Here is a 27033-nt window from a genome sequence, read left to right as displayed (position 1 = left end):
ATATGTAGAGAATGCACTTGAGGACACGGGGAGGGGGAAGGGTAAGGTGGGATGAAGTGAGAGAGTGGCATGGACATATATACACTACCAAATGTAAAACAGATAGCTAGTGGGAAGCAGCCGCAAAGCACAGGGAGGTCAGCTCAGTGCTTTGTGACCACCTAGAGGGGTGGGATAGGGAGGGTGGGAGGGAGACGCAAGAGGGAGGGGATATGGGGATATATGTATATGTATAGCGGATTCACTTTGTTATACAGCAGAAACTAACACATCATTGTAAAGCAATTATACTCCAATAAAGATGTTAAAAAAAAAAAGGATCTAAAATGATACTAGGACACAGTAATAGCTCAGTAATGGCAATTATCTGCTCTTCCGGGCTGAGAGCAGTTACAGATCAGGGTGGTGTTTCATGAAGATCCTATTGCCTTATATCAGTCCTATGGAAAATCAGGATGTATACCAAATTCTAGGAGGAAAATAAAGCCAGGGATTTGAATAAGCACGTAAATACATACCAGAGATTTTCACTGGGGCACGCATTGCATAGCAGTATACTAAGGTGTCGGAAAGTTTGTAGGCAAGCGTTTTTCAGCTTTATGCTATGAATGGAATGAGGGTCCAAGCTTATGGAATTTCAGCACCATAAGGTAGAGCGTGCCCAAGTGTTATAGGAGCTCGGACTTGCTGAGTACCTCATGTCCCAACTTTTGTACAGTTTTATCCCTGATGTGCTATATCCCTATGTGGTTAGTAGCATCCCCAAGGTCTTTGCTCCCAGACCCGTTCCTTGAACTCAGAAGGTTTCGAGAATCTGAATGTGCTTGCCGAATCTGTATGTGCTTGCCTATGGCCGTCCGTAAAAATTATCACTCTGTCACATCTTACGGCTCATACAGACATTTGTCTAACTAACATTACGGTCCTGTCAAATGCCACTCTGAATACTGATTCTGCGGAATTATCTCTTTGCTGAAAACAAATAACTCAGCATTTAGAAATCCATTATTCCATGAAGGGACAACTTGACTTTCAGAGATTTGTTTTCCTTTTGAGATGACAGAGGAAGAATAAATTGGTGACATATTTCTTGTTTTGTGGGTTTTTTTTTTTTTTTTTGTAAAAAGACGTATTCCATTGCTAGTGCTTTCAACTCACACAGTAAACAAATATGATTTTGTTTGGAGTCCCTAATCAACGAATATTTACTGTGGAAAGATAGCAAGGCCAAAGCGTATAGTCTGGTGAATGTCCACGTTCTGGGAGGTCAGTATCCTTAAGCTGTGTTTTTCTTTTCACCTCACTTGTCAAAGCTAATAGTTTAAGTAAAGGTCACTCTCTTGGGGGTGGCAAAATCCTGTTAATAAATGCTGTTAGTGAATAAAGCATGTATTTCTAAAGTCTTTTATCCTCATCTGGGACCCAGGCCCAGTTGAGCCTGTATAATTTTTAAACTATCAGGACAAAGGAATTAGACTTAAGTGAGTCAAGTTCTCTGAGAATATATGTGTGGAAAAATTTGACTCTACTAATTAGTTTTCCCTGTCATTTTATTATTCTATTCTGAATTGACCTTTAATTGTTAAATAGACGTTGTATTGTGAGACCTAATTTATTCAGCATGATTAAGGAATCCACAACAAAATGTTATAGACAAATAATGTCTCACCCTTTGTTGCTCTAAGACTTTTTGAAGCCATTTTGATGAGAAGCAAGGTAAAATGCATTTTTACACCTCTGTGCTTTGTTAAACCGAGGTTCAGCGAAGATTAATTATGATTTAATCTGCCTGGAGCATCCGTTATGGATTGTGCGTTAATATGGTTCTTTGTTAAATGTTTGATTCTCGGCCTTATCTCTGGACATCAACATCTTGCTTGGTGTTTCTCTTCCTACCATCATCCTTAAGTCTTCCACTACCTGCCTCTGCAATGACTGGCTTCTGTCTGGGTGGGAACTGGAAATATAAGCCAAATTATTAGATTTTTTTAGGTTAAATCATTCATTTTTAAAATGAACATTAAATAAGTATTAAATGTCTCAGAAACATCTCAGAAAGGCTTTGTGGACGTAGTACAGCATTTTATAGCAGCTCTTTGGGTGAATTTACTAGTAGAATTTAGCTAGGTGAAATGCTAATTAATATAGTATTCCCCAAATTAGAATCATCTGAATTCACATCTGAAGTCTTCCTTGTTCTTGGAAAACTTCTTTTAAATACTTTTCAGAATAAAAGTCCCGTGTCCGTGAAAGATGATTATGGGTATGACTTTGGATTCCTGTACGTAATAGATGAAAAAAGGCTTTAGTGGAACATTAAGTCATATTAAATGCTATGTTATTTCTCTGGCTTTACTTTTAATTCACTTAGATATGAAATTTTATCTTCTTTGATTATTTTAAAACCAGTAAAGTTATCTTTCTAAAGGAATTTAAGAACAAAAAGGTAGCCTGTTTTCAATGGGCTAAATGTGTCAATTATAACACTTGATAAGTTTGACAGAAGATAAGCAAGATGTGACCAGCCTCGCTTCTGAGAGCGCTGACACTGCAGCCTCTCCTATGGTTACGTTATAGTAAGTACAGCTCTCGGGCCACCAAACCAGTAGTGCAAAAAAATATGACTTGTTATTGTTTCCTGTAACTTTGTTTTGCCCCTCCATTTCAGTGATTTTAGAAGTTTAAGCAATCTTTGTAGAGTTGTCCGTTCCACCCAGTCAGTGTGGTTGAACCTCATTTACAGAGGACTTTGTCAAGGCCGGGGACCTGGAGTCGTTTGTGAGGTCTCTTTACTCTGGGCCTTTGGCATCTATCCATGCCTTCTTCCTGTCTGGGAATCCTTATACAGGAATGCGCTACCATCCCTTAGGAGTGGAGATGTGGAGGTGAGCACAGCATGGACTTTTGATCCTGGCTTCAGGGCTTCTCCAGGCTCAGCTCTGATTGTGATGGCTTCTACAGCCCTCCTGAGACTGTGCCGGGGGAGGTGTTGGAGCCCAGGACCCTTTCCAGGGGCACACACCCGCATGCAACTTACAGGCTTCCCCTGTAAGTCTCTTTCTTTTCATCTTCCATTCTTAACTGTCTTTATTACAGGTTGAGGGAGGAGACCAACTTAGATCTAACCATATCCTGATTCTTTTGCGTACGGCATGCGCCGTATGTCTTGAATCGTCCAGGACTCCAATTCTGAAGCTCAGAGCCTCGTATTGACCACATGATACTGGATTTAAAACTCAAGTCCATCTTTTAATTTTATTTTACTTTTTTAGTGTTCTCTTACAAACTTCTTAAAAGCAAAGAGTAAGAGCTTTGTGGCTTCCAGTAATATATGAATATATAAGAATATTGCCATACACCACTGTGTCCGTACAACCAAAGCATAAGAGTCGTGGATGACAGGCCAGGTTTATGAAATATTGCAAGCGTAGCAGTAAATTCGTAAAGCTCATTTTCTCAAATCTTGACCAGACGTGTAAGGTAGAGGCTGGCTACCGTCAGCCTTCTCAAATAGATATTTATCGGTGGACCCTGCAGGAAACGCATTTTTCTTTCTGCCAACAACCCTCCAGAGCATAAAGGGGGGTCTTCAGCAGCGCCCCATTTTAGCTCAGGCCATGTTTCCTCAGGTTCCTCTTGCCGTACAGCCGGCACGGCATGGACAGGAGCTGGCTTGGATTCTATGCAGAATCAAGCCCAATTGTGGAACACCAAGCTGAAAGCCCAGGGGCATCCAGGCAAAAAGCATTTCCATAAGTGTTAGAAGGCATAATTATCTGAGCTGTGTGTCATTTCTTCCTCATTAGCTCCAGTAGGCAGTGGCTTTAAAAATTGGAGTTATGGCCTTGCCGTACTTCGTAAAGTCTGTCAGGCTACGCACTTGATGAGAAGGAATTCCCGAATGAGGGGAATTAATGCTTCAACCTCTTCTCAGCAACAGTCCTTGTAAGCAAAGTGCCTCTTCTAAGCAATATATGTATTATAAATGGGCTGTTTACAGGCATTTTAGTAGGTATAAGAAAGGGCTATTGCATGACTTAATCAAGTACCCTCAAGCGAGTTGGATTGGAATATAGCTTTCCTTAGGAAGCACTTCTAGTAATACAGGTGTTTCTTCCCCCCCCCCCCCCTTTTACTTCTTCCAAAGAGAAATATGGATACCAAAACCATTTTAGGCTTTTACAGTATATGCGGCCACATTCACCTTTCTAGAGGATAAAAATATGCTCACAAGATAAATATCTACCAGGTACAGAAACCCAGATAACACTTTCGAGAGAGACTTCTCACTTCGTCTTAGTTTTGCCAGTCACACTAGATCAGGTATGTGGTGACCACACGGGAAGACTTCCCATTTCCTCATCATCTAATAGTATGTGTTTGCCTTCCTGGGTGCTCATAGCTCTATTATATAGAAGCACGTGTTCAAGCTGCCTGATGAAGCCACGCTAACTAGCTCTTGAAAAATGGTTAAGACTTGAAGAGTCCAATTGCCCAGGTGTGAATCCCAGCTCTTTCCCTTACTCTGTCACCATGGGCAAGTCACTGAAACATTCTCAGCCCCTTATTTGCTCATCTGTAAAATGGGGATAACAGTAGTCCCTACTACATGGGATGGCTCGCAAGGATTCAATAGAACGGTGCCCAGTGGTAATAGTTTGTGTGCAGTGGGTTTACACGCCGTCGTTGTGATGGATGTTTGTGGTGACTGAAGTTACCTTTGGCTTTGTTTAAAAAAAGCATCTCCCCCATGACTCAAATTGCCTATCCTTTTTTATTTTCATACTCAGCTGTGTTCTTCCTTTGCCTTAAACATCCTTGGCCTTATAAAGTGCTGTACACGGATCAGTATCCTTTTATGTGTTTATATCATCCAGTGTGATGCCCCTATCAGCCTGGTGAATAAACATGACACGCATCCTCCTCCTTTTACAGATTAAAACAAAACCAAACTTCGGAGCAATTCCGTGAAGTATCTGAGAGCGTATTGGCTAACGAGAAAAATAATCCCAATAACTAACGGCACGCATTTGTTTTTTCACGCATTCTCTCCCTCCTCGTTTGTTCATCTCACAGATGTGTGTCGAGCACCTGCACGGGGCTAGCAACTGAGCTGGGAGGAAGATACGGGCTCTGCTTTCAGGGAGCTTCTATTCCAGCCCAGGAGGAAGGCGGAAAACCAAAAGTAGATGAATAAAATAATTCCAAGTTATGGTTAGTGCTGTGGAAAAAGCAAATAGGAGGCTAAAGTAGAAAACAACAGTCAAAAATTGTTCCAGGAAAAGATAGAAATCATCACCACAGCCCTGACTGTCTGCAAGGGGTTATTATACCCATTATACAGATGAGGAAGATGTGGCTCAGAGGGGTCAACCACGTGATAAATGCGGATGATTTCTCTCTGTGCTCTTTCTCATCTGATGCCCAGCTCCCTTCCTAGACTCTTGGAACATGAGTAGGCACACCCTCATTTGCGGGTCACTTTATGTTTTTGTTCCGACAGCAGTCTCCTTACTTGCTGACACCCAGCCCCATAAGGGCTCTTTTGTAGAACATCTTTGATCATGATCCTGGATTGATCCCTCAGGTCCTCACTTAGGAACAGCTGCAGTGGAGAAGTGAGTTGACCTTGTTTCTTCTCTCCTCTCCTGAGCTCAGAATAGGGCAGTATTTTTCAAACTTTGTTATATTGATGAAAAGTTAGTAGCTTGTACCAAGAAAAAAGACACAGAATCACATTCCCTGTCTCAGAGGCAGCATAATTTTACAACAGGGAATTGCAGCCAGGACTATAAGATTCTCTTGGAATGTATCTCCTTCCCATGGGACTTCCCGCCCTTTTAGGGCGGGGCAAACAGTCCTGCAGCCTTATCGAAACAGATGGTGGAGATTGAAATTGTGCGAAACCGGATGAAGTACAAAATAATACCTTTAAGGGAGAGCATACCAATATCAGGGTAGCAGTTATAAACTGAGCTACCAAAGTGGTCTGATGCTCTGGTACAATTGGGCAATTTGCCATGGAAGGGAAATGTTGAATTACAAGATGCTATTGCTTTTTTCATTTGAGAAAAATGCAACTGTCACAAGCAAGTTTCTGGCAAGTCTGTAACAAATGGCTACATTTTAGAATTAAATTTTGAAGAAACCATGGACAAATCAAATGAAAACTATGCCAAGAGCTAATCCAAAGCAATTCTTCTGTGGATACAAGTGTACAAAAATCATTAGGACAAATAGTTATTGGACTTCAAGTATCTGTCGGCCTGGCTGTTAACATGCCTACATAAATCATGCCTCCGGCGTGGACTGTATGTCAACAGATTTTCTCTTTCCTTGAACAAGTTTTGAGATTGCAGAAGTGCTGTTGAATTTGAAGAACGGCTCAAAACCTAAATTGGTGCTATTTTTAGCAATTTTTGCAAGACTAATCCTGCTACCCCCAATATTTAAGGCATCTCAGTGTCCGTACATTGTTCCTAAGAAGGCAAGCTCTCAGCACGGTCTCTAGGGGCCCCTGTGGCAGGGCCCCGTCTCATTCTGCTGCAGCTCTGACTTGCCTTTAGTTTTGTAAAGACACCTGGATTCTTGCTATCACAGGGCCTTTGTACATGGTGTTCCATCTGTACTCAGCTGCAAGCTCAGTGAAACCAGGCATTCACTTTTTTGTTGATGCCTTTTTTTGTAGCCCCAGTCCCAGCTCGGGTCAGACATAGAGTAGAAGTTTCAGAAGTAGTTGTTGAGGAACTAATTTTACTTGCCACGCATAAAACAAAAATCTGCACAAAATATATCAATGCAGTTGATCAAGTTGGGAGAGGTGGGGCAGGTAGTACGTGCCTGTGTTTTCCTGGGGAGCCCAGCTTGCTGCCCTTCACGAGCACCGAAGCGGAATCTCTCGTTTGGACAATCAGCCTGGGCAAATGGATTGAATCAGGGGTTTCGTAGGATTTATTGCAATGCACGTGTTAAATGTTTCATAAGTCCATTAGGTTGGCATCTACAAGACCCTGAAAGAAAATAGCAAGATCTGCATTTCTCTGAGTTGACAAGTTCTCCATTTTAAGTAAAAATGTGAAACCCCCCAAATCCAATAAACTGTAATATATAAGCCCTCCCTGCCTTTTAAAAATATCACAGGAACAGAGGACTAAGGAATGCATCAGCCTCCCAGCTTTGACCATATCCTTCCCTCTGTTGATTATTGTTATTCTCATAACTGAAGAATTGCTGCATTTTGCATGCTATGAGGAAGAAATTAGATCCAAGGCCAAAACCTTAGTAATAAAAATTATAAAATAGTCAGTGCTTATTAGGTACTTACTTAAATGACTGTCTCTCATCCTGCAAAAGAGTCGACAAATACACATCTAAACGAACAAAAACTTTAGCTTTTTGCAAGTTTTACGCTTAAGGTTTTCATTCTGAGAGTCTTTTGAAAAGTAATTATAATAATTAATATTTATTGAATGCTTGCCATGTGCTAGCTACCAGATTAAGCACTTGACATAAATGATAATGAGCCTCAATACCTATATTCTTTTCCCTTATAGGTTATTACAAAATATTGAGTGCAGTTCCTTGTGCTCTACAGTAGGTCCTTGTTGGTTATCGAGTTTATGTTATTTGTTAAAATTTTATTGAAGTATAGTTGCTTTTACAGCATTGTGTTCATTTCTGCTGTACAGCAAATATATGTACACATACACACACACCACATCTTCTTTATCCATTCATCTGTCGATGAACATTTAGGTTGTTTGCACGTCCTGGCTATTGTAAATAGTGTTGCTATGAACATAAAGGTGCTTGTATCTTTTCGAGTGGAGTTTTGTCTGGGTATAGGCCCAGGAGTGGGATGGCTGGCTCGTGTGGCAACTCTATTTTTAGTTTTTTGAGGAACCTCCATACTCTTCTCCATAGCGGCTGTATCAATTTACATTCCCACCAACAGTGCAAGAGGGTTCCCTTTTCTCCACACCCTCTCCAGCATTTGTTGTTTGTAGACTTTTTTAATGGCCATTCTGACTGGTGTGAGGTGATACCTCATTGTAGTTGTGAGTTGCATTTCTCTAATGATTAGCGAGGATGAGCATCTTTTCTTGTGCCTGTTGGCCATCTGTATGTCTTCGTTGAGAAAATGTCTATTTAGGTCTTCTGCCCATTTTACGATTGGGTCGTTTTTTTGTTATTGAGTTGTATGAGCTGTTCGTATATTTTGGAAATTAAGCCCTTGTCGGTTGCATCATTTGCAAATATTTTCTCCCGGTATGCAGGTTGTCTTTTCATTTTGTTGATGGTTTCCTTTGCTGTACAGAAGCTTGTAAGTTTGATTAGGTCCCATTTGTTTATTTGTGCCTTTATTTCTATTGCTTTGGGAGACTGACCTAAGAAAACAGTGGTACGATTTCTGTCAGAGACAGAAATTTTGTTTTGCCTATGTTCTCTTCTAGGAGTTTTATGGTGCCATGTCTATATTTAAGTCCTTAAGCTATTTTGAGTTTATTTTTGTGTATGGTGAGGATATGTTCTAACTTCATTGATTTACGTGTGGCTGTCCAGCTTTTCCAACACCGCTTGCTGAAGAGACTGCCTTTTCCTTATCCTCAGTTTTTAGTTGAGGAAGAGGAAACAAATCTTAACTCTTTTAATCCTTACAACACCCTCTGAAATAGCTGGGGTTTTTTTTCACTGTTTTATAAATGAGAAAATGGAAGCAGGGGAAGGTACACGTTGCCCAAGCAGGAAGTGGCAGCCAGGATTTAGGGAGCTCAATCCCACCTCGTGCTCATGGTCACTCAGTCAGAAAGAATTCATACCCACATCTGGCCACCTCAAAAGGCTTTTGTCACTATTTGTTTCTTCCATTCTAAGCTGCCCTCCTGGGTAGACACCTCATAGCAAATATGGTGTAATGCCACAACATTCAGGATACAGCACCAGCCACTGCTGTGGCACCTAAGAAAAGAAAAGTGACATGTGTGACCACAGGCTTCTGTTGTTGTTTTTTGTTTTTTTTTTGGATGTCTGCTCTAAGCTTGGGTGTCTGGAAGGAGCTCTTGGCTGTAGGTTTGTCTTCTATTGATTTGGCCAACGGAGGGAGTGTATATCTGTCTATCTTTAAATCATTGAGTTGCTTTCCTACCCATAAGTGAGGGAAGGACATGGCCAAAGGAAAAGCCATTGTCCTTGAAAGGGGTTTCAGTCCTCTGATGGAGAAAGTTTGCAATGTAATCAACTAAGAGCATGTGCTCCTCTAAAACCTCACTTCCCTTCTCTGGGGACAGCGTATCTGATTGTTCACCTGTGTCTAACTTTCTTCTGATTTTGACACCAGAGTGTGTAAACTTTTATTAAAATAGTGAATTCTATCTCATTGGCTCTGTCCTATTCATTAGCACTCATGGAAAGAAAGAATTTGGGATGATGTCACTGGGATTCCTGACCCTGGTCTTGCCATTCATAAGAAAGAGACCTCTGCATACCACTTTTATAGTTCTTGAGGACCCTTAGAATGCTACCATGGGCAGAACCAAAAACTCTGTCAATCTTATAACCCTAACATGGTGATAATAAGAAATTGAGATATCTTTTAATTTTTTTTTAATTTTGTGGATCATAAGTACCGTACTTGTTAGTCTTCTTGGTTATTTTAAGTAATATGTAGTAGCCGAAAGATTTTATTTGCTATCACTTGCTGAATCTTTACCTACATCACTTCCAAAATTGGCAAGTATATACAAAACACATGCAGAAGACCTCTTAAGACCTCTTGCTCTTTCCTTATTTTGGGTTACTTTCTGAGGATGAACTTCCAGAAGTTATTAAATGGAGGAGTAAAGAGTGAGGACTTTGAAACCAAATCACCTGAAATTTAACTGTGCCTCCTGCCCCATGCTAGCTATGAAGCCGAGCACAAATGAGCTTGCAGCTCTGTGCCCTCTTTCCTAATGTGTAAAACGTAGATGATGATAATAACCAAAGACAGTTTTGTGTTTTGAGGAGAAGCACTAAGTAAGCTTACACAGTTGACCCTCGCACAACATGTGTTTGAACTACGTGGATCCACTTATACGGAGATTTTTTTCGGTAGTAAACACTCGGCTACTATATGATGCATAGCTGGTTGAATCCAGGACGACAAGGAACCATGGATGCAGAGGGCCGACTATAAATTACACGCGGATTTTCAACTGTGTGAAGGGTTGGCATCCCTAGTCCCCTCATCGCTCAAGGCCACCTGTCCAAGTATAGCACTTAGTACAATGCCTGACATATAGGGAGCGTTAGAGAAGCAATAGTAAAATACACATTACCTATTTTTATCATTACAGATTCAGAGTAGAAATTTTTTTTCTGGAGAATTGAAATGTATTGTCAAACTGTTTTCTGAAAGGACTGTACTAATTTATTCAGCCACTGGCAAAACTACTAAAATGTTACCTCTCTTCTGATTTGCACTTCTTAGAAAACTTGCAAGGTGAAATATTTTTTTCCATGTGTTTGGGTACTGATTTATCTTTTTTATGAGATGCACTTTAGAGTCTTTCAATTGTTTTAATGTCCCCTGTGTCATTTGATCATCCCTACAACTCAGCAGAGTTGGCAGAGCTGATAATATTTATAGTCGCCCGAATGGAAAGATAAAAGCAAAGTTCATAGCGGTCTGATGAGTGGCTTTCCCAAAGTCACTTGGCTAGTGTCTAGCAGCATTGGGATTCGAACCAGTGACTCATGGAAGTGTCCCCGCCTGGCATGAAAGGATTAACATCACACTGAAAACAAAAACAAAAAAAACTGCACATAACTTTTTCCTATAAAAAGTTTATGACCTTAGGAGAATACGGTTTAAACAACTTATAAACTGCTTCCTCTAGCTCATTTAGAAACCACCGAAGAGACCTTATGTTCTAAGTGACTCCTTACAAGATGTATGAAGTGGCAAAGTGTCAACTACATTTGGAACTTGGGTTGCTGTGGTCTTGCAAAGTATCATTTAATGGCTGCAGTTTATATAATAATTCAAAATGAATCATATACATGTATGTAGAAATTGAATTATAGTTGACCTACAGCACTACGTTAGTCCCAGGTGCATAATGAGTTGATATTGTGTACGTTGCGAAGTGATCACCATGAGAAGTCTAGTTACTATCTGTCACCATATAAAGTTACCACAGTGTTCTTGACTATATTCCTCAGGTTGTAGATTTCACCCCTAATGCCCATTTATTTTGTAATTGGAAGTTTGTACCTCTTAACCTCCCTCACCTATTTCAGCCGTCCCCCCACCCCTCTCACCTCTGGCAACCATGCCTTTGGGATCTGTATCTGAGTCTGTTTCTGTTTAGTTGTTTGTTCAGTTGTTTTTTAGATTCCACATATAAGTGATATCATATGGTATTCATCTTGCTCTGTCTGATTTACTTCACTTAGTATAATACCTGTAGGTCCATCTACAAGATTTCGCTCATGTTTATAGCTAAGTAATATTCCATTGGGTGTGTTGTCTTTGTCTGTGTGTGTGTGTGTATGTATCACATCTTCTTTATTCATTTATCTGTTGATGGACACTTAGGTTGCTTCCATATCTTGGCTATTGTTTAAAAAAAAAAAAAAAAAAAAAAAGACTGCAGTGTAGCTGTGCCAATTTACATTCCCACCCAACAGTATACTAGGATTCCCTTTTCTGTACATCCTTGTCAATACTTATCATTTGTTGTCTTTTGATAACCATCTGATAGGTGTAAGGTGATACCTCATTGTGCTTGTGATTTGCATTTCTCTTACGATTAGTGAGGTTGAGCATCTTTTCATGAGTCTGTTGGCCATCTGTATGTCTTTATGGAAGAGTGTCTATTCAGGTCCTCTGCCCATTTTTTAATCAGGTTGTTTGTCTGTTTTTGATGTTGAGTTGTATGAGCTCTTTATTTTGAATATTAACCCCTTATCAGATATATTATTTGCAAATATCTTCTTCCATTCAGTAGGCGGCCTTTTTTTAAAATACCTTCATTCACTGTGCAGAACAGGTTTAGAGTTTGATGTAGCCTCATTTCTTTATTTTTGTTTTTGTTTCATGTGCCTGAAGAGGTATATCCAAAAAATGTTGCTAAAACCAATGTGGAAGCGTTAGCATATTGCCAATGTTTTATCCTATGAGTTTTCTGGTTTCAGATCTTACATTCAAGAGATTAACCTATTTTGAGTTTAGTTTTGTATATGGTGTAAGAGAGTAGTCCAGTTTGATTCTTTTGCATGTAGCTGTCCAGTTTTCTCAACATCATTTATAGAGAAGTTTATTTTTCTTGCCTTGTATAATCTTGCCTTCTTTGTTGTAGATTAATTGCCTATATAAGCATGGGTTTATTTGTGGGCTCTCTCTTTTGTTCCACTGATCTATGTGTATGTTTTTGTGCCAGTACCATACTGTTTTAAGTACTGTAGCTTTGCAGTATAGTTTGAAATCAGAGTGTGTGATACCTCCAGCTGTGTTTTTCTTCTTCAAGACAGCTTTGGCTATTTGGGGTCTTTTGTGTTTTGATACAAATTTTAGAATTATTTCTTCTAGTTCTATGAAAAATGCTATTGCCATTTTGATGGAAATTGCACTGGTTATGTAGATTGCCTTGGATAGTATGATCACTTTCACAGTATTGTTTTTTCCATTCCATTAGCATGGTACACCTTTCCGTTTGTTTGTGTCATCTTCAGTTTCTTTCATCAGTGTCATAGATTTCCTAGTACAGGTCATTTGCCTCCCTGGTTAGATTTATTCCTAGGTGTTTTATTCTATTTAATGCAACTGTAAATGGGATTGTTTTCTTAATTTTTCTTTGTCATAGCTCATTGTTAGTGTATAGAAGCATAACACATTTCTTTATACTAATTTTGTATCCTGCAATTTTACTGAATTTATTAATTAGTTCTAATAGCTTTTGGTGGCATCTTTAGGATTTTCTATGTATCATGTCATCTGCAAAGTGGGACAGTTTTACTTATTCCCTTCCACTTTGAATTCCTTTTACTTCTTTCTATTATTATCACTATTATTATTTTTAATCTGATTGCTGTGGTTAGGATTTCTAATTCTGTGTTAACAAAAGAGGTGAGAGTAAGCATCCTTGTCTTTTTGCTGATATTATAGGAAATGCTTTCAGCTTTTCAACGTTGAGCATGATGTTAGCTGTGGGTTTATCATAAATGGGCCTTATGTTGAGGTATGTTACCTCTATACCCACTTTGTTGAAAGAATTTTTATCATAAATAGATGATGAATTTTGTTTAAAGCCTTTTCCGCATCTATTGAGATGATCATATGATTTTTATTCTTCAATTTCTTAATGTGGTGTATGACATTGATTGACCTGTGGATATTGAACCATCTGTGCATCACTGGGATAAATCCCACTTGCGCATGGTTTATGATCCTTGTAATGCACCGTTGAATTCGGTTTGCTAACATTTTGTTAAGGAGTTTTGCATCTCTGTTCATCAATGATATTGGTCTGTAAATTTCTTTTTTCTGTGTGATGTCTTTGTCTGGTTTTGGTATCAGGGTGATACTTGCCTCATAGAATGAGTTCAGAAGCATTTCTTCTTCTTCAATGTTTTGGAAAAGTTTGAGAAGATTAGGTGTTAAAGCTTCTTTAAATGTTTGGTAGAACTCAACTGTGAAGTCCACTCCTGGACATTTGTTTTTTGGGAGGTTTTTTTTAAATTATTGATTCATTTTCATTGCTGGTAATTGGTCTCTTCATATTTTCTATTTCTTCCGGATTCAGCCATGGGAGATTGTATATTTCTAGGAATTTATCCATTTCTTCTAGGTTGTTGCTTTTATTGGCATATAATTGTTCTTAGCAATTGCTTATGATCTGTGTATTTCTGTGGTGTCACTTTTAACTTCTCTTTCGTTTCTAATTTTATTTATTTGGGCCCTGCCTCTCTTTTTCCTAATGAGTATGGTCAAAGGTTTATCAATTTGACCTTTTAAAAAATCCAGCTCTTAGTCTCATTGGTTTTTTAAATATGTATTTCCTTTCTTTCTGCTCTAACCTTTATTATTTCTTTCCTTCTACTAACTTTAGGTTTTGTTTGTTGTTTTTCCTAGATCCTTTAGGTGTAAGGCTAGGTTGCCTCGTGTAGGAGATGTTCTGTGGGACCCAGTAGCACATTCCCCTATAGTCACCAGAGCTCTAAGGGTGCCCTCCCTGTGTAGGCTGGGTGGGCCCTTCTGTTGTGTCAGGGCTGACTACCATTGGTATGCTGGTAGGCAGGGCTGGCCCTGACCTTGCTGGCTGCCAGGAACTGCTTCGTGTGGAGTCTGCTGACCTGCTGGTGGATGAGACTGGGTCCCAGTGCAAATGACTGTGTGGCTTGGGGAGTCCCAGGGCTGGTTCAGGCCATTGGTGGCCTGTGTCCCAGGGTGGCTAGCAGTGAGGTCCGGGCTCCTGGGACTGCTATTGGCCCACTGGTTGGTGGGGCCAAGTCCCCACACTGCTGGCTGCTTGGCCTGGTGAATCCTGGGACTGGTACCTACCAGCTGGTGGGCGAGTAAGCCTCCAGCACGAATAGCCTAGACGGTAGGATTCCAAAATGGCACTTGCAGCATCAGTGCCCTCATGGGAGAAGGATCTCCCCAGAATGGCTCCTGCTAGCATCTGTTTCCCTGTGGGAGTCCAATTTACCTCCTGACTCTCCAGGTGGCTCTCCAGAATTAGTAAGTGGTTCTGACCCAGGCTTCCTTCAGATTCCTGCCTCTGTGCCAAGTCCTGGAGTGTGTGAGATTTTGTGCATCCCCCTTAAGAGCAGAGTCTCTTGTTTCCTGTAGTCCTCTGGCTCTCCCATACACAAGCCCCACTGACCTTCAAAGCCATGTGTTCCGGGGACTTGTCCTCCTGGTGCAGGACCCCGGGCTGGGGAGCTCAATGTGGGTTTCAGACCCATTACTTCTTGTGGAAAATTTCTGCAATTACGATTATCCTCCCATTCGTTGGCCTCCTACAGATGGGTGTGGGTCTTGACTATACCATGTCTCCACCCCTACTACCTGTCTCATTGTGATTCCTTCTTTTTTTTTTTTAATTTAATTAATTAATTAATATATCTTTTTGTCTGTGTTGGGTCTTCATTGCTGCACGCAGGCTCTCTCTAGCTGCAGCGAGCAGGGGCTACTCTTCGTTGCGGTGTGCGAGCTTCTCATTGCGGTGGCTTCTCTTGTTGTGGAGCACGGGCTCTAGGTACGCGGCCTTCAGTAGTTGTGGTGCGTGGGCTCAGTAGTTGTGGCTCACGGGCTCTAGAGTGCAGGCTCAGTAGTTGTGGCGCATGGGCTTAGTTGCTCCACAGCATGTGGGATCTTCCCCGGACCAGGGCTCGAACCCGTGTCCCCTGCATTGGCAGATGGATTCTTAACTACTGCGCCACCAGGGAAGTCCCTTGATTCCTTCTTTATATCTTTAGTTGTGGAAAATCTTTTCTTCTAGCCCTCAGATTGTTCTTATTGATAGTTGCTCTGTAAATAGTTATAATTTTAATGTGCTAATGGGAGGAGGTGAGCTCAGGGTCTTCCTACTTCACCATCTTGGCTTCAACCCCTTCTTAAAATAAATAATATAATTTGACCATCATTCAGGCATTAACCCTGTGGCCTCATGGACTTTTGTACTACTCTGGTAGAGAATTTGCATAGCCTGGGATGCTGAACTTCCAAGATGCTTGCAAAGGGAAACTACTAGGTCTAATACAAATGGTCAATAGACACATGAAAAAAATGAAAATCATCATTATTCATCAGAGAAATGCAAATTAAACCACAGTGAGGTTCTAATGCAGATGGATAAAATGGAAAAGATTGATAACATCAAATATTGGAGAAGATATGGAGAAACCTGCATTTTTATACATTGATATTAGAATAAAATGGTGCGACTGCTTTGGAACACGGCGACTTCTTTAAAAGTTAAACATGCATGAGCCTATAATACAGCAACTCTTATTCCTAAGTATTTACTCAGGAGAAATAAAAACACATATCCATAAAAGCCTTGTGAAGAAATGTTCACAGCAGCTTTATTCATAATTGCCCTATTGCGGGACCATCCTCTGTTGGTGTCCTTTGCTATATTGAGAGCAGGTGCACTGGTTAGCTTTTCAAGGTATTATTATATAGTCAGTGGCCTTGGAAGATACAGATAGCATATCGTCAAGAAGCGTAGGGATGGTTTGTTTACTAGCCAGTGTAATAAAGGTAATATCTCCCTCTGGAACCAAGGTCAGGTAGCTTTGCTTGAAATCCTTTATAAAAGATTCAGTCTCCCTGAGCTCAGAGTTTGAAAGTTCTAATGTAAACCCATTGTGTGTGCACCATCTACCTGGACTGCTCTCTGTCACCACCTTGGACTTGAGCAAGGGGGGTGGTAAGGAGGGGGCTCTGAGAAAACATTATGTTTGTGCTGCCTGCTGTACCTGGCTCTGAACCAGGGGTGTCACATCTTCAGCCAGTGTCCACAGAACCATGACAGGCTAAACTCTTACACATCGGGTAAAATCACAGACCCTCCATAGGTCTTGAGAAGCCCCAAACTAGACATAGCCCAGATGTCCATCAAAAGGAAAATGGATAATTAAACTCTAATATATCCATTCAGTGGAATGATACTTAACAATAAAAAAGAATGAGATTTTGGTACATGCCACAAACTGAATAAATCTCAAAAATATTTTTCTGAGTGAGAGAAAGCAGACAGAGAAAAGTACATATTGTATGGTCCTATTTATATGAATTTCTAGAATAGGCAAAAGTAACTTACGTTAGATTACAGATCAACGGTTGCTTTACAGTGGAGGGAGAAGGGTTAATTGTGAAGGGGCACGAGATAACTTTCCAGAGTGATAAAAACGTTCTATGTATTGCTTTGTGTTTGTCAGTACTGATTGAGCAGTTCATTTATGACGTAGCATTTTACTAAATGCAGAATATATCACCATAAAAAATATTCACACTTTGAATTGAGAGTCAGACAACTGGATTCAACTCTTGACTAGCCACTTGCTGTCTGTGTAACTTTGGGGGTAAGTTATTTAAATAAACTTTCAGTTTCCTTACCGGTAAATGGCAATAATAATAACCGTATGTTCATCATAGGGTGATTATGAGAGATAGATGATGTATGTAGAGTGCTTAGAATAGTTTTTGGAGAATAGAAACTACTGAATGAATGTTAGCTATTGTTGCTGTTTTTCATCACAGCCCTCTATGAACACCAGGCAACTTGAACGTGTTCAAGTGGTTTGGTAAAGAGTCGTATAGCTCCCGTTTAGTCACAGGTACAATGAATGCAGAGGCAAGATTTCAACCCAGGTTTGTCTGATACGAGTCTCCGTGCTCATAGCTCTTGAAATGGTTGGCCTGATTATAGAAGAGTTGGAAGTACCATCACACTGGTTTCAAAATAGAGAGATTTTGAAGGGCTTTTCCCCATTAAATCATACTGACTTACATGTGTTTTAAACTAAGTCTGGATTTCTAGACTTTGTATCAAGAACCTCCTCTTTACCGATCTACAAAAGGGTTTCATCCAATACTACTTAATTAATTTCCTTCCAGGGGTAGCATGGATGTGGCTAGTAGCTCCTCAAGCAAATCATCCAGTGTGTTCTGACTGTTGAATTGTCAGTTTTAGGTTTCTGGTTAGCAACTGGTTAAGGTTTTTTCCTTGTCGGGTTAGCTGTTCTACTCTTTTTTAAATACAGATGGAATGTGACATTCCTAAGAAGCTCAGAGCCTTCGGAACCTCTGAGTCGAGAATTGTATCGACTTTATTTCTGTTATGAATATTGTTAGGGTTCAGTAGGAAGAAAACTATTTCACTTCTGGTGATCATGACTAAATGGTCAAAAGTATATGTTGTAAGGTATGTGTACATAGGTATAAAATTGAGTGTAAAATTAATCCTGCCTTGAAAACGACTAACAGAATGTTTTTATCATCGTCACTTGAATAACTTAACTGAAAACAGCGATAAGTAGAGTCTTTAGGCACCTAAGAACCCTGTTTAAGGAAAAGGATCCCGAATGTCGGCGTTCGGGGTGCTACTGTTTCAGGTGGTCATTTGGCCACCTGAATTAAATGCTCCATGTCAGCCGTCAGCTCTCCCGGCTGAAGGATTATAATCTTTCTTTTCTACCTTTTTACGAAAGCTACTTGCTCATTATTTCCCTTTTCTTTCCAGGATATTCACTCATCCTCAGGTTCTGGGTATATAGCAATGTTTAGGACCCAGTCTTGCCTCTAGGGAGTTCAACATACATATATGCGTATTTTTCCTTTTTATTTATAGTCACCAGCCCTGGATACAGAACCCAAATGGAGTTAAACCATGGCTTTTTCTTTTTATTTATACTGTCATTGGGCTAATGATTCTGCTAAGTCCTTTCAAACCCTGTAGTGGGATCAATTCCCTTACGCCTTTTCTCTGCATCTCACAAGGCAAAGGGGCATCATGGCAGTGAGATGAAATCATTCCATCCCCACAACATGCTTACTTTGCTTCCAGGAAGTGACTTGGGACCCCGCCCATATGCTGTAGCATCTGTGCTACGTGTGCCCCTTCCTAAATACCTGCGGAGCAGAGTCATACTCTCAGCCCTGAGATGAGAGGTGGAAACTGCATTTAAGCAGAAGCATCTGAGTGGAGCTGTGAACAGTGAGAACATGCACGAGAGCGTTTTGTGTTCTCTGTGTCCCTTGGTTCTAGTTGGGTGTCTGGCACGTACTGTGTCCCTTACAGACAGCTGAGTTCAACTCCTCTGTTTCCTCCCTGCCTACTTCCCTTATTCTTCAACCCAATACTCTTCTTTTTGTTCTTTTTCCCCCTCCCTCTCCTCTTCCCGTCTCCTTATCCATCCCCTTCTTATTTCTCCTCCTTCTCTTCTTTTTATTTTTATAGACATCATGTGATCTTTCAAACAAACACAAAAATCAGAGAGAGTAGTGGAATAAGTCGCCATGTATCCATCACACAACCTCAACAATAGTCAATATATAGCCAATTTATGTTCACATGTACCCCGAATGTTTCTCTCTCACCTCTGGCCGTTTCAAAGTAAACCCAGACATTTAATTTTTTTAATACTTCAGTATTAAAAAGTTCTCTAAGTATGTTCTCTAAGAGGTAAATACTCTTATGTTGTTCTCTAAGAGATATGTTCTCTAAGAGATAAATACTCTTAAAAATATATAAGAAGCACACACACACACACACACACACACACACACACACACAAAAACCAAAAAAGCAGTAGTTCCCCATCGTCATCCCGTAGTCTCTCCCTTCTGTCATAAATGTCTTGATATCATTGATTTGTTTACAGGTGGATCTAAACCAAGTCCATATGCCACATCTGTTTGATATATCTCTTAAGTCTTTTTAAAATTTTTAAAATGTTTCTCTCCACTTTTTTTAACTTTTGCTACTTATGTGTTGAAGAAAATAGTTTATTACTATTTCTGTAGAATTTTTTACATTTGGACTTTGTTTTCTGCATCTCTGCAATGTTGATTTACATGTTTCTTTATTTTCTCTACTTCCTATAAATTAGGTTTTCTAATTAATTTTTATTGTAGTTGCTTTACAATGTTGTGTCTCTGTTGTACAGCACAATGAATCAGCTGTATGTAAATTAGTTAATATATCCAAAAGCTTCGTCAGGTTCAGGTTGATCTTTCTTACTCTTTTCTCCTTTCTTTCTGTTCGTTTCTCCTTCCTCCCTCCCTCCCTCCCTTCCTTCTTTTGTTTCTTCCCCTCCCTCTCTCCACCCCCGTATCCTGAAAGTTCAACCTAAATACAATTCCTGGAATGCCATAAACAGAATTTCAGAGGGGCAGAACCTCATTAATGGAGGGGCTCCTGCTGAGGGATGGGTGACGAGACCAGGCATCTGAAGCAGTATCTTTTTTCTTAATCTTGAAGTCATGTCCGGAGAGATTGCTTCACTAGTGATTTTACGGTTTGCATTCAAGAAGCAACCAAAACTATATAAACAGAAATTTACCTTAAGAAATCAGAAGAGAAGAAATCTAGGTGAGAAATGGAAACTGTATCCGTGCACTTCTTTAAGAAACTCCGTCTTGTTCTGGTTTGGTACAGCAAGGTTTCTTGTGTGAGTTTCAGAAGCCCTGTTCTCACCTTTGCTCAATGGGCTGGCGTTATTTACAACAGACTGCTCTTGGAAATAAAGCCCTTAGCTCAGTCTCTCAGAACACCTTCCACACGTTGGGGGGAGGTGTGAAACTTGGGGCTGAAACATTCCTTGCTTCCAACCTGGTGCCCTGTGTGCACTGTGCAAAGCCTACTCCTGTCCCACACACCTTGACTCACTGCATATATCTTTACCTGCACCTATCTGGAAATCGAAAATGGAAGCGTAGAAGAAAACTCAGCTGTGATGATTAAATAGTCTTCCGGGAAGCATCCTGCATGGAAAAAGGTTAGAAATGAGGGTTTGTGGCTAGACACTCTCTAATACCTTTGCTAGAGTTGTTTTTGAGTCTGTAGCATAGGACTCGCTGTGTTCACTGCAGAACGTGAGGATGTTAATGGTTCAATTACAGTCACATTTTTGTCATCGAAGGTGGAGGATCAGTTGTTTTGCTGCTGTTGTGTTGTCCCTCTACCAGCGCTTTGGCAGGTTCTCTGGGCATTAACTTTTCCACCCAAGGAGAGGTCAGGGAAGGCTATGATGGTGGTTGTCAAAACCATCCATTTCCTCCTTGCTGGAAACGCAAGCGAAACCTTCAGGTGGGGGTAAGAGGATGTAAAAATCATGGCTAGCATGAACTTTGAGATTATTTGTGGCTCTAAACTAAAGTTGAAAATGGAAAGAAACAAAGGGGAACGCTCCAGGTTCATCGCTTTTCCGTGTGCAGACGTGGACGGAACAATTTAGCAGATGGTCTATAAGGTATAGCGAAGTAACAGAGGGATGGGGAATGGTACCCAAGAAAGCGTTGTGAGGGTTTAACATGAAACCATGAAAAGTGCTTAGCGCAGAGCCGGGTGCCCAGGAAGAACACAGTAAGCGCAGGCTGCCTGTCGTCCTGTGACAGGGACGCCCATCGTTCTCTTCACGATTGCTAGGTTCGTTCAGCCTCACCTCCAAATAGAGGCACAGCAGCAGTGAAGGCTTTTTGTCTCAATGTAGAACTTCTGACTGTCCTTCAATTGGTATTTCTTGCTATGGCTTGTTACCCCAAGATTCTATGAATCTGTTCACTGTTTAAAAAAAAAGCAAATTTGCATAAAACAGAATCTTATTTTACCATTGACATTCATCTTAAAAGAAGAAGGTACACCCATGAGGGGAAAAAATGTTATCCAGTAAACCAAGTTATTTGTTTATTTTTTATTATTTTTTAAATAAAGTATGGGAGGGACTGCAGTAGCATTTTAAGAAGGCTTGCCTGGTAACTGTAGCGGTTTTAGAACCCTGCAACATTTTCTAGTGTTCCAGGATCTCCACCCTGCTTTCCTTGCATCCTTTGTACCCAGAATCTAGCAGTTCTGTCAGCACCTATATATGCCCTGACTCTATTTTCAGAGCTCCTGTGACATATTCTCTTCCTGTTTTTATGAGTGTGTTTATCATTTGCAGTATAACCAAACATTAGTATTTTAGTTAATTATATACAGTACTACCCAGGACTTTAGCCTCAAGAAATTTTTAAGTTTGTGGCTTTACATTCAATAAAATATATTCGTGTAATGCAGCATTTAAAGCACAGTGCGCACAAGCATATATAACTTCCAAGAGGTCTTCCCGATGCAAATAACTGCAATTTTAATACGTGAAATCAAAACACAAAGTATAGTTTATCACTCCCATAGAAACATATGGTAAACACTGGGCCAGTTGTTCAAATCTACAGGACCGTTTGGGTAGGTTTTTCAGGTCGCACTAGCAAATAAATATCTTTGGTTTTTTTCCTGCCTATGCCCAACCTCCTCTTCCTTTTCGTTTTTGTACTGCAGTGGGATTGTTTATATTAATAATTTCAGATCCGTAATATCTTACGTTTTCTGTGCCTTTTTTTTCTCCCTGATAGTCTGCTCATGCATATTAACTAAGGCGTATATTCTGAGAAAGCAGTATGTTAAAATGAGCAAAACAAGCAGATATTTCAAAGAAAGAAGACTTCCCCAGCAGAACGAACACTAGAAACTCTGGTCGTGAGAGGGCTTGTAGATTATTCTTAGGTAGGGCAGCTGAAAATTTACTCAACGTAAGCTTAAAGGAGTGTGCGTTTTGAAGATAAATACTGAACTATTTGGGTAAAAATAACATTATATCAGAAAATCGGGAGACTTTAAAAGGAAAACTTCTTTGCATGCTGGAGAAATGAAAAATAATTAATGCTTCAGAGTTCTCCTTATTTTATCTAAACCTCAAACCCTTTCCTGGGAAATGTGATGAAAAGGATGAACTTCATTCAAGAAAAGAATATAACGACATCTCAGTTCATCAGAAAGCCCGAAAGAAGGAGCTGTTAACCGAGAATTGATTGAAAATGCTTTCTTTTTTTCTATTTCAATTTACATCGTTAAAAATATTGCTTAAAACTACCCTTTTTTTTTTTCTCACTTTTGGGGGGAAGAAGGTGTACTTACGCTAGTCCCTTGAGATGTTATAAAATGGTACATGAATAAGAAGTGTAGTGTTCAAGTAAACCTGGAAAACATTGAGTATCAAGCTGTAGTTAAATGGATAAGCCATTGAGTATGTCACTTGGGGAATAAAGAAAAAAGTAGGGTAATTCTAGGCTTGGCTAACTCACAGCTCGATTGTATTTTCACATCCTTGCCACATTTTTGTTCTGCTCTTATTCGTACGCTGGGTAATTGCCTCAGGACTGCAAAATGACTAGAGTAAATGCAGTGTGTGTGTGCGTGTGTGTGTGTGTGTGTGTGTTGGGGGTGTGTGATTGTTTTGATGCAGTTGAGTTCATCTCTCTTTAAGAGCAAATAAACTTTCTCAGGAGTTCCCCAATAAACTTTTCCTGAGAATTTTTATTGAAATGTAGTTGATTTGCAATGTTATGTTAGTTTCAGGTATACAGCAAAGTGACTCAGTTACACACACACACGCACGCGTATTCTTTTTTAGGGTTTTTTCCATTATCGGTTATTACAAGATACTGAGAGTAGTTCCCTGTGCTATACAGTAGGTCCTTGTTCATCTATTTTATATACAGTAGTGTGTATTTGTTAATCCCAAACTCCTAACTTATCCCTCCCCCACCTTTCCCCCTTGGAAACCATAGGTTTGTTATCTATGTCTGCGGATCTATTTCTGTTTTGTAAATAAGTTCATTTGTATCATTTTATATGTGGAACCCAATAAACTCTTTTCTTTCATCTCATCATCTAGAACTGTAACCCGTGCCTGTTTCTAAATCAGCCCTTGCCAAGGAGGAAACTGGATTGGCTTAGACAAATGAGGAGAGACTCAATGAGGCTCAGGAGAGGTCCTGAACCCCTCACTCCTTTGGTGGCTGCCGATACCTGAAGAGAAGCAGATTTCAGTTAGGGGAGGAGGTGGGGGTGCTAGATGAGTAACCAGAGACTCTGACCTTGGCACGCAGTTGCGTCTGCAACAGTAGGGAAATAAAGTTAGCCTTTTTTGTTTTTGTTGTTGTTAACTTGCCAGTTCTGATTTTCTTGATGTAAGGCTACATTTTTCAAGTCCTGGTAACCCCAAAGACAAATGTACCTGTGTTTCTCAGAGCCCTTAATAAGCTAACATACCTGATGACTCTTCAGGAGAGGGGTAAAACCTATAATGTTTCAAACATAATGAAATATTTCATTATTTAAAATACTGCACTTGTTTTTCAAGGCATTCTTTCTGAGATGAATGTCTTTATGAATGCAGGCTAGAAACTGCTCTCCTGAATTACTAGGCTGAACACGTTTCACAGTATATATTTTAGAATGGTCATAATGCCATCAAGATTGCCTTTTTAAGTACTCTAAAAAATAAGAGAAATTTGTAAAGTAGCAGGTTATAAAATTATTAGAAAATGAATTGCCTTATAACATAAGTGTAGTAAAATGTTAATGTAAGAATCTAGTTGGTGAGGTCACTGTAAAACTCTTTCAACCTTCCTCTGTATTTAAAATTTTTTGTGATAGAAAGTTGAAAAATAATAAAACAACCACAACGAAACAAAGAATAACTTTTATGTATGCAACCAAAAACCAGAGGAAATACTTAGCAAAGAAAACCATATTTATAACAGCAAAACTAAGTAAAATACCAAGGCTCACTTTCCACGAAACACTCAAAACCTATGTGAGAAAAAATTTTAAAACACTACTGAAGGAAGCAAAAGTAGCCTTGAACAAATGAAAAGACACACGTGGGAATTCTCACCTTTGTAAAAATTTCTGTTCCGGCTAAGTTGATTAATAAATACAGCATAAACTCAACATCGAGTATTTTTTTTCTCTTCTCAAGATAGATCAGTAGCTAATAAAGCTCATTTGAGTAAATAAACAAAAGTCAACGTAAAATTTGAAAAAGAAGGAACAATTATGGTGAGAGAGGGGCTAACTCTACCAGTTATTAAAATATATTATAAAGAGTTTATAATTGAAGCTGTACTGTTGGCCCACGAATAGACAAACCAAACAGTGAAACAGATTTTAAAAATCCAGAAATACATCTAATTATGCATGGAAAACTTAATATATAATAAAGGAAGCACTTCAAATCAGTGAGAAAAGATGAACTGGCATATAACTAGGAAGCTATATGGAGAAAGCTAAAAGTTTGATTCTTCATACCAGAATGTATTCCAAGTGGATGAAATATCTAAGTTTAAAAAATAAAATTATACAAGAAGAAAACACGGATGGAATATTCTGTAGCCTGGGGTGGGAGCATTTTTTCAAACCATGATTGAAAATCCAGAGCAATAAGAAGAAAATAAATTGATAATTTTTTTTAGATAATATAATTTTTTTAATCTAATATAATTTTGTTTGGAAAACACCTAAAGTGAGTAAAAGAAAAATAACAAACTAGGAAAAATATTTGCAACTTAATCTCAAAGACTTAATATGCTTAATTAATAAAAAGCTTTTAAAAGTAGAGAAGAAAATGACCAAATTTTTATAAAAACAGTTTGCAGAAAAGAAATACAGTAGCTTTTAACTGTATGCAAAGACTTTCAACCTCCCCTATAGTAAGAAAAATGCAAATAAAAATAGACTGTGGTAGCATTTCTCACCTAGCTGACTGACGGAAATCCAAGTTTGAGGACATACTTGGTTGTCAGAGTTGTTGGGAAATGAACACTCTCTCTCTTTGCTGGTGGGAGAACAAAATGGTACCAACCCATTAGAGGGGAATTGGCCAGTATTTAGCAAAAACACATACAGATTGACTCTTGAACAAAGCAATCCCGTTTCTCAGAATAAATCACCAAAATATTCCGGTAAGAATTGAAAAACACATATATGCCAAGGCTGCTCATTACGCTACATTTTTAGACTGTTGGTTAGACATTTATTCTAAGAATGTTATTTGTGTATTATGGAATCAAGCAAATAAATAGTTAGAATGGTGTCATTAAGAACCAGGATTTTCCTCATGAAAACAAAAATGAGGTAGAGGTGTAGGAATGTCGAGTTAAGTACAAATCCTGTAGTCCAGAATTTGAATTCAGAGTAGCAGTATGGATTCATGATGGATTTTGTCTTTTTCAAAAAAGATTCCTGCTCCAGACACGCTGAAAAGGCCTAGACCCAATGAAGAGCAGTGAGCACCAGGTTGATTGGTACTTGAATGAGATACATACAAAACAAAGAACTGTCTGCCGTTTGAGATATTAACGTGTGCTCTGAAAAGGAAAATATATGAATTCACGTAATTTGGGGAAATTCTGAACTTCCTTCTTGGAAATCATACTTTATGTTATATTAAATACTCTGAAACAGTCTCTCCGTAAAGAAACCTAATAACGTTTAATACGGTGGCTGTCGGGAACACTTCGTTTTGCAGGAGAAGGGACAGGGGTTGTAGGATCCCTACTGTTTCTTTCCTACACAAATGTGTCATAGAAGACAATCTGGGAAAGATTGCTGCGAAAGTGAAATTCAATCTGTGGTTAATTATTTGTCATAGAGGGACAAGAGGTCTAAAGAGAGTTCCTGGAATTACCATGTACTTAACGGATGCCTAATTTAATACAAGTATTGTTCAGAATCTACCAGATATTAAATGCTGTGTTCAGTGCTGGGGATATAAGGGAAAAAAAAAAGAAAGAAAGAAAAGGAAAGTCTAGTAGAGCATTAAAATATAGTGATAATTTTATAATAAAGATTTGAAATGTTTTATGAAAATCTTTAATTCTGATCAAGAAGCTAAGTGTAAGCCACCACTGGAGTGCGCCACGGGGACAGAGTTAAGTTATGATGGGCAAAAGCAAGGAGGGATATTTCTGGCAAGACAAGGGGCATGACCGAAGATAATTAACGTTAGAGCTGATGATGTTTACGGGAGAAATAGCCATACTTGTCTGGAGCAAAAAATATATATGTTTTAAATTCTAGGAAAAGGGTGAGGTAGGGCCCATGAAGTGAGAGAAATGTTGGTTTGGGGTTCTGATAAACGTGGGCTGTCATCTGCTCTTCCTATACACGACCTTCGGAGGGTGATTTAATTTCTGTAAGGCTCGGCTCTCCCATCTGTATAATGAGGACTAATAATATTTAACTGACAAAGTGAGGATGAAATAAAAATCATGTATATAAGGCTTCCAAGACAGTGGAGGACACTTCATCGGGGCCGGTTCTCACTGTCGTTAGGCAGATAGGAACAAAACGATGAACACCCTCTGTTGTCAGGGGAAAGGCTTTGGATTTCATTTTGCGGGCAGTGGAGAACCACTGAAGAATTCTGAGCACGGGGGTGAAGTGATTAGCTCTGTGGTTTGGAAAAAATGAAGGTGGAGGAATCACTAGATGAAGA

General features: G+C 39.5%; 1 protein-coding gene across 1 annotated transcript in view; it reads left to right on the top strand.

The window, feature by feature from the left end:
• Positions 1-27033, top strand: part of GRM7 (glutamate metabotropic receptor 7) — an 814585-nt gene that overhangs the window by 533678 nt on the left and 253874 nt on the right.

The sequence above is a fragment of the Phocoena sinus genome, chromosome 11 (genome assembly GCF_008692025.1).
Source record: "Phocoena sinus isolate mPhoSin1 chromosome 11, mPhoSin1.pri, whole genome shotgun sequence".
NCBI classification, from domain to species: domain Eukaryota; kingdom Metazoa; phylum Chordata; class Mammalia; order Artiodactyla; family Phocoenidae; genus Phocoena; species Phocoena sinus.
This window is presented reverse-complemented; position numbering and strand designations above follow the sequence as displayed.